Below are 14,215 nucleotides of genomic sequence, written 5' to 3' on the forward strand. Positions count from 1 at the left end.
TATATGTCTGCCTTTCTTCATAGTCCAGGACACATAATCCTCCTGTGCAAATAACTCACAATCTTCCTGTGTTCAACTATCACCAGACACCTTGGCTGGTAGAAAAATGCGCATTAGCTCACTGCAACCTTGGTGTTATGAGTACTGTACAAAGCGCTCTTCAGCACACAGCACAAGCACCATCCTAAAAACTCCCCAGCAAGCCTTTGTCTCCTTGCAGTCAGCTCCTCTCTTGCTGACTTGCTCGTTGCACCCTTGCAACGTACTGTCATACTTCTGCTAACAAATCTGCTTTGCTTACCTACAACTGTCTTGGCAAATTGTTTTTACCACTGGCATAGCACCAGTCCCAGATAGTCACTACCTGAGGCACAACTTCCCCGAAAAGCAGTGCCATCTCTGGGAGCGGCCCGAGCAACCTGCAACAATTCTCTGTTTGCCACAGCTTTCTAGGTTGTGCGCACAGTGGCACTGCAGCAGCGGGGCCTTGCTGCCTGCTATCACTTACTTTTCCCTAGGAAGGGGGCTGGGGAAACCATCCGTTGGGCCTCATGGACAACAGGAAAGTCTCAGGAGGAGAGGCACTTTGGAGAATCACTGGAGCAACTCTAGTGGTCCAGCTGGTTGGCTTTTCAGGCTTCTCCTTATCCTCCAGTACAGAAGGCTTTTAATCCAGTCAGAGGTAGAGGGAGGATGGGACGGGCTAACGGACCTGAGAGGAGACTTTGTATCTTAGAGGATGTTCCAGGAGGACCTAGAGACAGAGGGTGTTGTTCTTGTCCTTATTCCAACAACTCTTCTGAGAGGATAGTTGGGGCTGGAGGATGCTGTGCAGTCTGTTTAGAGGGCAGGGAAGTTGGAATAGTGTGAGGGAACCAGTAGGGCTGACCTCCTGCCTCTGTAAAGAACATGACCCTGGGAAATCTCAAAGCTTCACATGGCCCAGTCTGTGCAGAGCCACACTGAAGAAAACAAATGTGTTACAAATCATTTAAAAGCTCTACAATTGGCCGGGCACGGTGGCTTATGCCTGTAATCCCAGCACTTTGGGAAGACGAGGTCGATGGATCCTGAGGTCAGGAGTTCGAGACCAGCCTGGCCAGCATGGCGAAACCCCATCTCCACTAAAAATACAAAAAATTAGCTGGGCGTGGTGGCGCGCCTGTAACCCCAGCTACTCGACAGGCTGAAGCAGGAGAATTGCTTGAACCCACGAGGCAGAGGTTGCAGTGAGCCGAGATTGCGCCATTGCACTTCAGCCTGCATGACAGGGCGAGACTCCATCTCAGAAAAAGAAAGAAAGAAAGAAAGAAAAGCTCTACAATCTTCATTTTTTATATCTCTAAGAGTATGAAAAGGGATCTGATTAATAATTCATAGAAAACTCCATTTCAGGCTGAGTGTGGTGGTTCATGCCTATAATCCTAGTACTTTGGGAGGCTAAGGCAGGAGGATTATTTGAGCCCAGGAGTTAGAGACCAGCCTAGGCAACAGGCTCTATTTAAAAAATTATAAAATAGCTGGCATGGTGGTGCACACCTATAGTCCCAGCTACTTGGGTTGGGGAGCTGAGGCGGAAGAATCACTTGACTCCGGGAGGTTGAGGCAATGACCCTGTTCATGTCACTGCACTCCAGCCTGGGCAACAGAACAAAACTCCTGTCTCGAAAACAAAACAAAACAAAAAACTCCATTTTGACCAGAGACTGTGGTTCACACCTGTAATCTCAGCACTTTGGGAGGCCAAGGGAGGATAGTTTGTGCCTAGGAGTTCAAAACCAGCTCTGGCAACATAGTGAGACCCTGTCCCTATAAAAAATTTTTAAATTAGCTGAGCATGGTGACATGTGGCTGTAGTCCCACCTTCTTAGGAGGCTGAGACGGGAGGATCACTTAAGCTCAGGAGTTCAAAGTTATAGTGAGCTATGATCGTGCCTCTCTGCATTTCAGCCTGGATGATAGAGCAAGACTCTGTCTCAAAAAACAAACAAACAAAAAACACTTAGCTCTTACTAACTCCAGAGTTTGCTCATGCTCACATTGATCCTTAATCTCTCCCCCACTCGCCTCCCTGCCCTGTCCAGGAAAGAGAAAAAGTCTTGAAGAGGCCCAGCCCCCAGAAGAATGTAGTTCTTCACATGCCTCAGAAGAGTAAGGGCCAACTACAGTTTGCTGAAAGTTGGAGGAGCTTCCCCTACATAGCTTGGCTATAGAGTCATCAAAATTATTTTTATGACCCAGACAGCAGCCCCAGACACTGCTCAGCTCCCTTCTGAAGCCAGAAGAAACTTTCTGCTCCCTGTAAGGCTCCTCTTCACCCCGTCACATGTCTTGCCTCTCTCTACCTCCTGCTTTGAAATTCCCCCTCAGCCACACACATAAGGAATATCATCTTCTTTCCTTAAAGGGACAATTATTGTTCTTCTCACATCTCATAGATGTGAGAAGATGTCATTTACCTGTTGAGTAAACAGGATGTCTCCTCCGAGTCAGAAATGGATTTCTTCTGTCAACAGTGACAGAAAACCCAACCCAAACCAGTATAAGCAAAAAGGAGATTTATTGGCTCATGCAAAGGAGAAGTCCAGGAGCAGGGCTGTATATCACATAGGAGTACACTCTGCGGACACCTGATTCCAGCAGCTGTTACCTCACTTTGCAAGCAATCTGGCCATGTGAGGATGGTGTTGGGTTCCAACATCAGGCTGCAGTTCCTTCTGTCAGCCTTTCCTTCTGGATTCCATTCTCCCGGGGCTCCACTTTGTATTGCATACGCCACCCAAGAAGGAAGAAGAGGGACAAAGGGCAAAGTCTCCCTCTTTCACAAGCCTCTCCAGAAGCTCCATGTACTGATTTCTGCTTATAAGTTCATTGGTGAGAAGCACGTCCCGTGGCCTCTCTGCACTGCAAAGGAGTCTAGAAAGATTAGTATTTTGAGCTGGACACAGAGCTCCCTATCAGAATTGAGAGTCTGTTGATTAGGCAGAAGAGGAGAATGGATGTTGAGCAAATAACAGTGTCTGCCCCAGGCTAGTTTAGGGGCTTGGACCAGTGTTCCAAGATGAGTATCTTCTGTGTCTCTGTTTCTGTCTTTGTCTTTCTTTCTTTCTCTCTGTCTCTCTTAGTGTCTCTTTCTCTCTCTCTGTCTGCCCTTTTCTGTCTGGTTCTGTTTCTCTGTTTCTCTCTTTCTGTGTTTGTCTGCTGTCTCTGTTTCTCTCTGTGTGTCTGTCTGTCTCTCTCTCTCTACTCTACTATTTTTCCTTTTGGCCTCATGTTTATGCAGCCTCCCTCTGTGGCCTTGAGGAGGCTCCTGCCACTCGGGATCTCACATGCACTCCTAGTCAAGCCCAGGAGAAGGCCAGATTCTCTGTTGCAGTCCTATATCCCATCTCACATCCATCCCTGAAAGAGTTACTATGGCCCTGGGGAATGGCATGCTTAGCCTAGTCACATGCCCTTTTTCTAAGTGGGGCTAAGAGTGTAGGAGAGGGTATCAGCCAAGAGGAAAATCAAGGCACAGTTCCCAAGAAAGGGAAAGGGATGCTGGTGGCCCCAAATCAAACCCAATAAATCATAAATGAACTTCTACTGCAGAATCTTAGACATCATCCTATTAAGAGACTTTTAAATTACTGCAAGTGTGTCAGAGCTTCCTTAAACATTTGATTAAAATCATGTTTTGTTTTTGTTTTTTGTTTTTTGTTTTTTGAGACGGGTTTTGCTCTTGTTGCCCAGGCTGGAGTGCAATGTTGAGATCTTGGCCCACTGCAACCTCCACCTCCTGAGTTCCAGCGATTTTCCTGCCTCAGCCTCCTGAGTAGTGGGATAACAGGTCCCCACCACCATGCCTGCCTAATTTTTTTTGTATTTTTAGTGGAGACGGGGTATCACCATGTTGGCCAGGGTGGTTTTGAACACCTGACCTCAGGTGATCTGCCCGCCTCAGCCTCCCAAAGTGCTGTGATTACAAGCGTGAATCATCCCACCCCACCCCACCCACTCCTTGTTTTGAGACGAAGGCTCACTCTGTTGCCCAGGCTGGAGTGAAGTGGTGCGATCTTGGCTCACTGCCACCTCCAATTCCCATGTTCAAGCGATTCTCCTGCCTCACCCCAACCCACCCACTCCTTGTTTTGAGACAAAGTCTCACTCTGTTGCCCAGGCTGGAATGAAGTGCAATCTCTGCTCACTGCCACCTCCAACTCCCACATTCAAGTGATTTTTCTCCCTCAGCTTCCCAAGTAGCTGGGACTACAGGTGCGCACCACCACACCCGGCTAATTTTTGCATTTTTAATAGAGATGAGGTTTCACTGTGTTGGACAGGCTGGTCTTGAACTCCAGACCTCAAGTGATCTCCCGTCCCAGGCTCCCAAAGTGCTGGGATTACCAATGTGAGCCACTGTGCCTGGCCAAAATCCATGTTTTAGATCAGCAGTTCCCAGGTGCAATCTGGGGTGCCTTTAAGGGTCTTGTAGGCCTAAACTGTTTTCATAATATTACTAAAAGTAAATAATATGTTATTTACTTTTATCATTCTCATTCTTTTGTATGTGCACAGTAGAGTTTTCCAGACGTTACATGACCCATGACTACCTAACACGTAATGATACCGTGGTTCTGATGACTCATGAGTTGTGAACTTCTGCATTCTTAGGTTTTAAAAAGTCCTTAGGTCAGCAGGGCACGGTGGCTCACACCTGTTATCTCAGTACTTTGGGAGGCCAAGGTAGGCGGATCACCTGATGTCAGGAGTTGGAGACCAGCCTGGCCAACATGGTGAAACCCCATCTCTACTAAAAAATACAAAAAATTAGCCGGGTATGGTGGTGCACTCCTGTACTCCCAGCTACTTGGGAGGCTGAGGCAGGAGAATCGCTTGAACCCAGGAGGTGGAGGCTGCAGTGAAACGAGAGCATGCCACTGCAATCCAGTCTCAAAAGTCCTTAGGTCAACTAGTCTGTCACCTTTGTGCTATCAGGTTAACTTATTTTTGTGTACCCCTTGGAATAAAGCTTCTCTTTTATTCGCTCTCTCTTCTTTTTTTTTTGGAGACTGAGTCTTTGAAGTGTTTCTCTGTCTCCGGGCTGGAGTGCAGTGGTGTGACCTTGGCTCACTGCAACCTCCAACTCCCTGGTTCAAGCAATTCTCCTACCTCAGCCTCCTGAGTAGCTGGGATTATGGGCATGCATCACCATGCCTAGCTAATTTATGTATTTTAGTAGAGACAGGATTTCACCATGTTGACCAGGATGGTCTTGATCTCCTGATCTTGTGATCCTCCCACCTCAGCCTCCTAGAGTGCTGGGGTTACAGACATGAGCCACCCTGCCCGGCCTATTCTCTATTTAATTGCCAACTCAATAAATATTGACAAATAAAATCTAATAAATAAAAGTTTATTGGAATTAATAATAATTTTTAAGGAAATAAAGGGGCCCTGAGACCAAAAGTTTAAGAACTGCTGTTTTAGATACAAGGTTTGCTTGGAAATCTTAAATAAGAAGCAATAGACACACTTATAAATATTACGTATCAAATTTTAACTTATTCGGCTAGATGAGATGGCTCATACCTGTAATCCTAGCACTTTGGGAGGACAAGACAGGAGGATTGCTTCATGCCAGAAGTTCAAGACCAGTCTGGTCAACATAGTGAGAGCCTGTGTCTACAAAAAAGGAAAAAAAAGTAGGTGTGGTAGCACAAGCCTGTAGTCCTAGCTACTCTGGAGGCTGAGGCAAGAGGATTGCTTAAGCCCAGGAGTTCCAGGCTGCAATGAACTATGATCACCACTGCACTTCAGCCTGGGCAACAGAGTGAGACTCTGGAAAAAAAAAGTATCTGAAGGCTTCATCAGTTTTGCTTTTCTATCAGTCAGGTTGAGCTGTGAGTGACAGAAAACATAGCAATGTCTTCAACAATATAGAAATTTGTTTTGCCCTCACACAAAAATTGGATGCACTTTGATTGCATCATATTTTTTGGCTAGGTACAGTGGCTTACACCTGTAATCTCAGCATGTTGGGAGGTGAAGGTGAGAGGATCACTTGAGGCTAGGAGTTTGAGACCGGACTGGCCAACATGGTGAAATCCCCTCTCTACTGAAAAATACAAAAATTAGCCAGATATGGTAGCGTACACCTGTAATCCCAGCTACTCAAGAGGCTGAGGCAGAAGAATCACTTGAACCTGGCTGCAGTGAGCAGAGATCACACCATTGCACTCCAGTCTGGGTGACAGAGTGAAACTCTGTCTCAAAAAAAGAAAAAAAAAAGAAAAGAAATAATAAAGATCAGAACATAAATAAATAAAATGGAAATGAAGAAAACAATACAAACCATCAACAAAAGCAAAAGTTGGCTTTTTGAAAAGATAAACAAAAAAGAGAAAAGGCCCAAATAAATAAAATCAAAGATGAAAAAGGATACATTGCAACTATTACTGCAGAAATTCAGAGGATCATTAGTGGTTATTATGAGCAACTATACACTAATAAATTGGAAAATCTAGAAGAAATGGATAAATTTATAGACACATACAACTTACCAAGATTGAACCATGAAGAAATCCAAAACCTGAATAGACCAATAACAATAACGAGATCAAAGCCATAATAAAAAGTCTTCCAACAAAGAAAAGCCCAAGACCTGAAGATTCACTGCTAAATCCTACCAAGCATTTAAAGAACAAATAACAATCCTTATCAAACTTTTCCAAAAATTAGAGGAGGAGGGAATACTTCCAAACTCATTCTGAGGCCAATATAATCCTGATAGCAAAACCAGACAAAGACATACCAAAGAAGAAAAGCACAGCCAAATATTCCTGACGAATATTAATGCAAAAATCCTCAACAAAATACTAGAAAAACTGAATTCAACAACATGTTAAAAAGGTCATTCATTATGACCAAGTGAGATTTATCACAGGGAGGCAAGGATGGTTCAACATATGCAAATCAATTAACATGATATATCATATCAACAAAATGAAGGACAAAAGCAATATAATCATTTAATAAATTTCAACATCTCTTCATGATAAACACCCTAAAAAAACTGGGTGTAGAAGGAACACACCTCAAACTAACAAAAGCCATATATGACATACCCACAACTAGTATCATACTGAATGGGGAAAAACCGAAAGCCTTTTCTGTAAGATTTGGAACATAACAAGAATGCCCACTGTCACCAATGTTATTCAACATAATGCTGGAAGTCCTAGCTAGAGCAATCAGACAAAAGAAAGAAAGGGTATCCAAATTGGAAAGGAAAAAGTCAAATTATCCTTGTTTGCAGATGATATGATTTTATATTTGGAAAAACATAAAGACTCCACAAAAATCAATTAAAACTGATAAACAAATTCAATAAAGATGCAGGACACAAATCAACATATAAAAATCAGCAGCATTTCTATATGCCAACAATGAATAATCTGAAAATGAAATCAAGAAAGTAATCCCATTTACAGTAGCTACAAGTAAATGAAATACCTAGGAATTAACCTAACCAATAAAGTGAAAAATCGCTACAATGAAAACCATAAAACATTGATGCAAGAAATTAAAGAGAACACCAAAAAATTGAAAGATATTCCACATTTGTGGATTAGGAGAATCAATATTGTTAAGACGTTCATATTATGCAAAGCAATCTAGAGATTTAATGCAATTCCTATCAAAATACCAACGACATTCTTCACAGAAATAGAAAAAAAAAAAAAAGTTCTAAAATTTATATGGAACCACAAAAGACCCAGGACAGCCAAAGCTATCCTAAGAAAAAGAACAAAACTGGAGATCTACAGTATAATTATAGTATGATTATAGCTGAATACTATACTTCAAACTGACTTTAAATTATACTATAAAGATATAGTTATCAAAATGGCATAGTAATGGCATCAAAACAGACACACAGACCAATAGAACAAAACAGAGAATCCAGAATTAAATCCATACATCTACAGTAAATTCATTTTCAACAAAGGTACCAAAAACATACATTGGGAAAAGAACAGTCTCTTCAATAAATGGTGCTGGGAAAACTGGATATCCATATGCAGAAAAATGAAACTAGACCTCTATCTCCCATATTATACAAAAGTCAAATCAAAATAAATACTTAAATTTAAGACTCAAACTATGAAACTACTACAAGAAAACATTGAAGAGACTCTCCAGGACATTGGAATGGGCAAAGATTTCTTGAGTAATACTCCACAAGCACAGGCAGCCAAAGCAAAAATGGACAAATGGGATAGAATCAAAATTAAAACACTTCTGCACAGCAAAGAAAACAATCAACACAGTGAAGAGGAAACCCATGGAATGGAATAACATACTTGCAAACTACCCATCTGACAAGGCGTTCATAACCAGAATATATAAGGAGCTCAAACAACTCTATAGGAAAATAACCTAACAATCAGATTTAAAAATTGCAAAAGATCTAAGTAGACATTTCTCAAAAGATGACATACAAATGGCAAAGAGGTACATGAAAAGGTGCTCAAAATCACTGCACGTCAAAGAGATGCAAATCAAAATTACAACGAGATATCATTTCACCTCAGTTAAAATGATTTTCATCCAAAAGACAGACAATAACAAATGCTGGTGAGGACACAGAGAAAAGATCATATAGTACAACCACTATGGAGAACAGTTTGGAGACTCCTCAAAAAACTAATACTAGAACTACCATAAGATCCATCAATCTTACTCCTGGGCATATACCCAAAAGAAAGGACATTAGTATATCGAAGAGATATCTGCACTACCATGTTTACTGCAACATTATTCACAATAGCCAAGATTTGGAAGCAACCTAAGTGTCCATCAACAGACAAATTGATTTTTTTTTAATGTGGTACGTATACACAATGGAGTACTATTCATCTGTAATAAGAATGAGATCCTGTCATTTGCAGCAACATGGGTAGAACTGAAGGTCATTACGTTACATGAAATAATCGAGGCACAGAAAGACAAACTTTGCATGTTGTCACTTATTTGTGGAAGCCAAAAATTAAAACAATTGAACTCATTGGGATACAAAGAGAAGGATGGTTACCAGAAGCTGGGAAAGGTAGTGAGGGAATTGGGGGGAAGTGCAGATGGTTAATGGGTTTCAAAAAAAAAGTTGAAAAGAATGAATAAGAATAATATCTGCTGGGCACGGTGGCTCACGCCTGTAATCCCAGCACTTTGGGAGGCTGAGTCAGGTGGATCACAAGGTCAAGAGATCGAGTCCATCCTGGTCAACATGATGAAATCCCGTCTCTACTAAAAAAATACAAAAAAATTAGCTGGGCACAGTGGCGTGTGCCTATAATCCCAGCTACTCAGGAGGCTGAGGCAGGAGAATTGCCTGAACCCAGGAGGCGGAGGTTGCAGTGAGCCGAGATTGAGGCATTGCACTCCAGCCTGGGTAAGAGTGAAACTCCGTTTCAAAAAAAAAAAAAAAAAAAAGACCTAATATCTGCTAGCAAAATAGGGTGACTACAGTGAAAAATAATTTAACTGTGCATTTGAAAATGGCTAAAAGGGCATAATTGGATTGTTTGTAACACAAAGGATAAATCTGTAAGGTGATGGATACCCCAGGTACCCTGATGTGATTATTATGTATTGCATACCTGTATCAAAATATTTCATGTAACCCATGAATATATACCTACTATGTACCCACAAAAATTAAAAATTAAAAAAAAACCTCTCCTTTCTATGATTTTGCTATCCTGGTGGTCTTTTGGATAACAATATAAACATATATACACTTACATACATTTTAAGTAAATTTTAAAACACATAAAGTAATATTTTAGAACGTATATAAACATAAGTCTAAATTTATAAAATATGACTACTTTTAAAATTGGAATTCTGTGTATAATTTCATTTGGAATTATGGAACTGTTATTAAAGAGTTTGATAGCTATGATCTTCAGGTCCCAAACTAATAGATGTGTTTTGTTTGTATATCACTTTATTGTTAAACATTTTGAATTTTAAAGTCTTTAGACAGGGCTGCTACTCTTTAGTTTACCACAGTCTCCACCCTACCCTCTATTTTTCTTTCCCTCTTATTGATATATAATAATTTCTATATTTGCAAGGTACATGTGAGTGTTTGTTACATGCAAAGAATGTGTAATGATCAACTCGGTGTAGTTGGGGTCTCATTACCTTGTGTGTTTATCATTTTTATGTGTTGGTATTATTTCAAATCCTTTCTTCTAGTTTCTTTAAAATATGCATAATATTGTTGCTAAATATGGTCATCCTAGTCTGCTATCAAACATTATAAATTATCTCTTCCATCTAACTCTGTTTGGACCCAAAACCAACTTCTATTTTTCCCTCACTCCTCCACCGCCATCCCCGTTCTTCCCAGTCTCTCGTATCTATCTTCCCCATCCTCTTGTGTTAAACTGGGCTACATCACCATATGTTAATGAAGTGGTGTCATTTGGAGTAAATACCTGAGGTTCATCATCTCATGCCAAAGAAATTGAGTACATGGACACACAAGAAGTGGAGTCAGGAGCTGCGATTTAATAGGCAAAAGTAAGAGAAAAAACAATAGCTCTCTCTCTACTGTGAAAGAGAGGGGTGCCCCAGTGGGACTTTAGCTGCTAGGAATGCACCAGATTTTATACACTGGCTTGAGGAGGCAATGTCTGATTTACATACGGCCCATAGATGGTTTAGACCAGGTGTGATGTTTACATAGCACCAGGAAGCTGTACACCCCACCCTAATCTTGCTTATTATGCAAATGAACTTTCAACTTGGTGGTGCTATGTTGTCTGCTCCTTACTGCACACGAGGTTGGCAAGGAAAAATAAAGATGGAGCTGTCATTTTGAACACTCCTAGTCCCCAGGTAGCCCCTTTCCTGCTGGCACAACTGCTGGCATTCACAGGTGCAAGCTTCATAGGCTGCTCTTTTTTAGAAAAGAAAATGATTTGAGGGCTGCCTTTCATTAAAAGGATGAGGAGAGGATTTCCGTACCCTCACTATCTGCCTAAAATAATGTATTCTTAACTCCTAGACCATTAACATCTGCCTGATTCCTGGAGACACCTGAAATTTCTATCGAATTATACAGAGAGGAAAAAAACTTGTCTAAAGCCCAAGAAGTATTTGTGAACTTGAAAAAAACCAAGGTGGCTACGTGCTCTTATAGATAATAATCTCTAAAGTGAGAATCAAGTGCAGATCATGGCGGAAGTTGAGGTCAGATGCTGGAGAGTCTTGGAGGTGAGATGAGAATTCTGGCTTTGACCACATGGGGAATGGAAAACCACCGAATGTCGAATTTTAAAGGATTTAGAAATGTTAGGGAGGTTTAGGGAGTGCCTCTTTAAAACCAAAGACTAAATAATTTGTTCTAGATGAGATTAGGAGAACTAGGGCAGATTAAAACAAGGCAGATAAGAATGCCTTATGGTTAGTATTAATGGAGAAAAGAACTGGGTGTCTGCCAAGGGAATTTGGGAAAGTCTTCAAGAAAAACTATGGGTTAGATCCATTCTAGCACATTGGCTGTGTGCTTTTGTTTGTTTGTTTGTTTAATGGTCATTAATATTCCAAAGAACATTCATAAACAAGAATTTAACTGGTTTATAGGGAGCCCCAAGGAAGCCCCAGGCATGGGCTTTTCAACCCAGAGAATGACTCAGAGGCCATAAGCTAAATGATCAGGGCCAAGGTTGGATTTTCTGGGTTCAATGGGGAGGATAAAAGCAGGAGCCACAGAGAATCAACAGGAAGGTCACACTCCAGCATGGCAGGGCAAGCCAAGAAGTTGCTTAATTGGGTTGAGTGGACAAGAGGTAATAACATTGCTGCTATTTATTGAGGCTTTTTTATGTGTCAGGCATTGCTAAACATTTTATAGGGATTTCTCTTCCTGAATCTTCTCACTACTATTTAAGTATAGGCACCATTTTGCCCATTCTAAGGAAAAAACTGGGATAGAGAAGTGAAAACCATTTGTTCTTTGAACTGATTCCTGTTGATGGGATGAATTGAAAAATATATTTGGATTTCTAATGTTATCTCTCCTCAAAGGAAATGAGGAGGTTTGGGATGTTTACTGTAGTCCGCACTTGCAGTGCGATGAGAAAGGTAGTAGGCTGGTGTCCTTTGTGCCTTGGCATTCATTGATCCTTCCTCCAGTAACAGCAGCTGGGTTTCCCTCTGCAGGATCTCTCCTCCCAGGCTCAGGGCCTGTGTGTGGCTCAAGTGACTCCACCCCTGGCTTCAGGGATAAGAATGGCCTGCAGCCTGGACAGTTCATGTATTGCCTTCTCTGGTCCCAGGGAGGCAACAGCTGTTCTCCCAGCTGTTCTAAAACACAGATGGCCTGGGGAGGAAGAGTCAGGATATTTAAATAGGCACGAGATCTGGGAGAAAACAGCTCCATATTTTTTTTCCAAAATGTGCCACAAGGCCAATGTCTGTTATTCTGAATAGCGAACATTCTCTTGGAAATGGTACATTTATAGTAGACCATAAGCTCTGTGCAAGCAGGGAGCATGTCCAGCTGCATCCCAGCACCCAGAGCAGTAAATGTTAGGTGTTTCGTAAATGACTGTTGGATAACTGAATGAGTCAAACACTTATTCATTATTTACTGAATCACAGCTTGAGATGGGGGACCTAGAGATCTTTTAGTCTGACTTCTTCCACTTTACAGAAGACGAAACCAAGGCAAGGTGACTTCTAGAAAGATCATAACTGAGTGAGAATTAAATTCCAGTCTCCCCTTCCCTAGCCCTGGGTTTACTTTACAATACCAGAGCTTCCCATGGTAGAATGCTTACCATATTTTTTTGTGAAGATTATTTCAGCATTAAATAAAACTGAATCCACACGGCAAGCAAATTGTTTCCTTTTAAAGTCTTTTTCTTTTCACAGTCACAGATCGAACTCCTTGTTCTACTCTTTCCACACTTCAACTACTGCCCTTGACTAGTTTTTTTTTCAGACAAGGTCTTGCTCTGTCACCCAGGCTGGAGTACAGTGCATGGTTCACTGCAACCTCCAACTCCTGAGCTTAAGGGATTCTCCTACCATAGCCTCCAGAGTAGCTGGGACTGCAGGTGCACACCACCACACTTGGCTAATTTTCTTGTTTTTTTGCAGAGACGGGGTCTCACTGTGTGGCCCAGGCTGGTCTTGAACTCCTGGGATCAAGCAATCCACGTGGCTTGGCTCCCCAAAGTGCTAGAATTAAAGGGGTGAGCCACTGTGCCTGGCCTGCACTTGCACTTGACTAGTCTTAACAATAAATAAATAAAGAATAAAGTCTTTTCCAAGGCTTCTGATCATATTAAGAAGAAAGTCTTAGTTTGGAGCAAATAAGTTGCTAACACCTTTCTAACGCTTGCTAATCTTTCGTAGAGCATTCACAACTAATAGCATTAATTAATTAATTTTATTTATCTTTTTTTTTGAGACAGAGTCTCATTTTGTTGCCCAGGCTAGAGCGCAATGGCATGATCTTGGCTCACTGCAACCTCTGCCTCCTGGGTTCAAGCAATTCTCCTGCCTCAGCCTCCCAAGTAGCTGGGATGACAGGTGCCTGCCACAATGGCCAGCTAATGTTTCGTATTTTTAGTAGAGGCAGGGTTTCGTCACATTGGCCAGGCTCATCTCAAACTTCTGGCCTCAAGTGATCCACCCATCTCGGCCTCCCAAGTGCTAGGATTATAGGTATAAACCACCAAGACCGGCCGGAACAGCATTAATTTAATTTGATATTGTTACATTGTTCTATGGATGTTTTCAAGCACACCCCAAAGCAAAGAGAATAATATATAATTAATCGTTCATGTACCATCACCTATCTTGAATTACTATCAATCTCTATCAGTTTCTTTTACATACACACCCCATCACACACTTTTTCCCAGGAGTAATTCAAAACAAATCTCATATATTATTACTCGTAAATATTTCAGTATCTATAGCTAACAGATAAGAACTTTCTTTTCAACATAGCCACCCCTCCCTCATCTCATCTATCAACATTAAAGCAATTCCTTAATTAGCTGTCTGTGGTGGCCCACGCCGATTGTCCTAGCTATGGAAGGCTGACCTGAGAGGATTGCTTGAGCCCAAGAGTTTGAGGTCAGCCCGGGCAACACTGCAAGGCCAGGTCTCTAAAAAATAGAGGAAAAAAGTAATTCCCTAATAT

The sequence above is a fragment of the Sapajus apella genome, unplaced genomic scaffold (genome assembly GCF_009761245.1).
Source record: "Sapajus apella isolate SASKATOON/1434 unplaced genomic scaffold, GSC_monkey_1.0 scaffold112, whole genome shotgun sequence".
In the NCBI taxonomy this organism is placed as follows: Eukaryota; Metazoa; Chordata; class Mammalia; order Primates; family Cebidae; genus Sapajus; species Sapajus apella.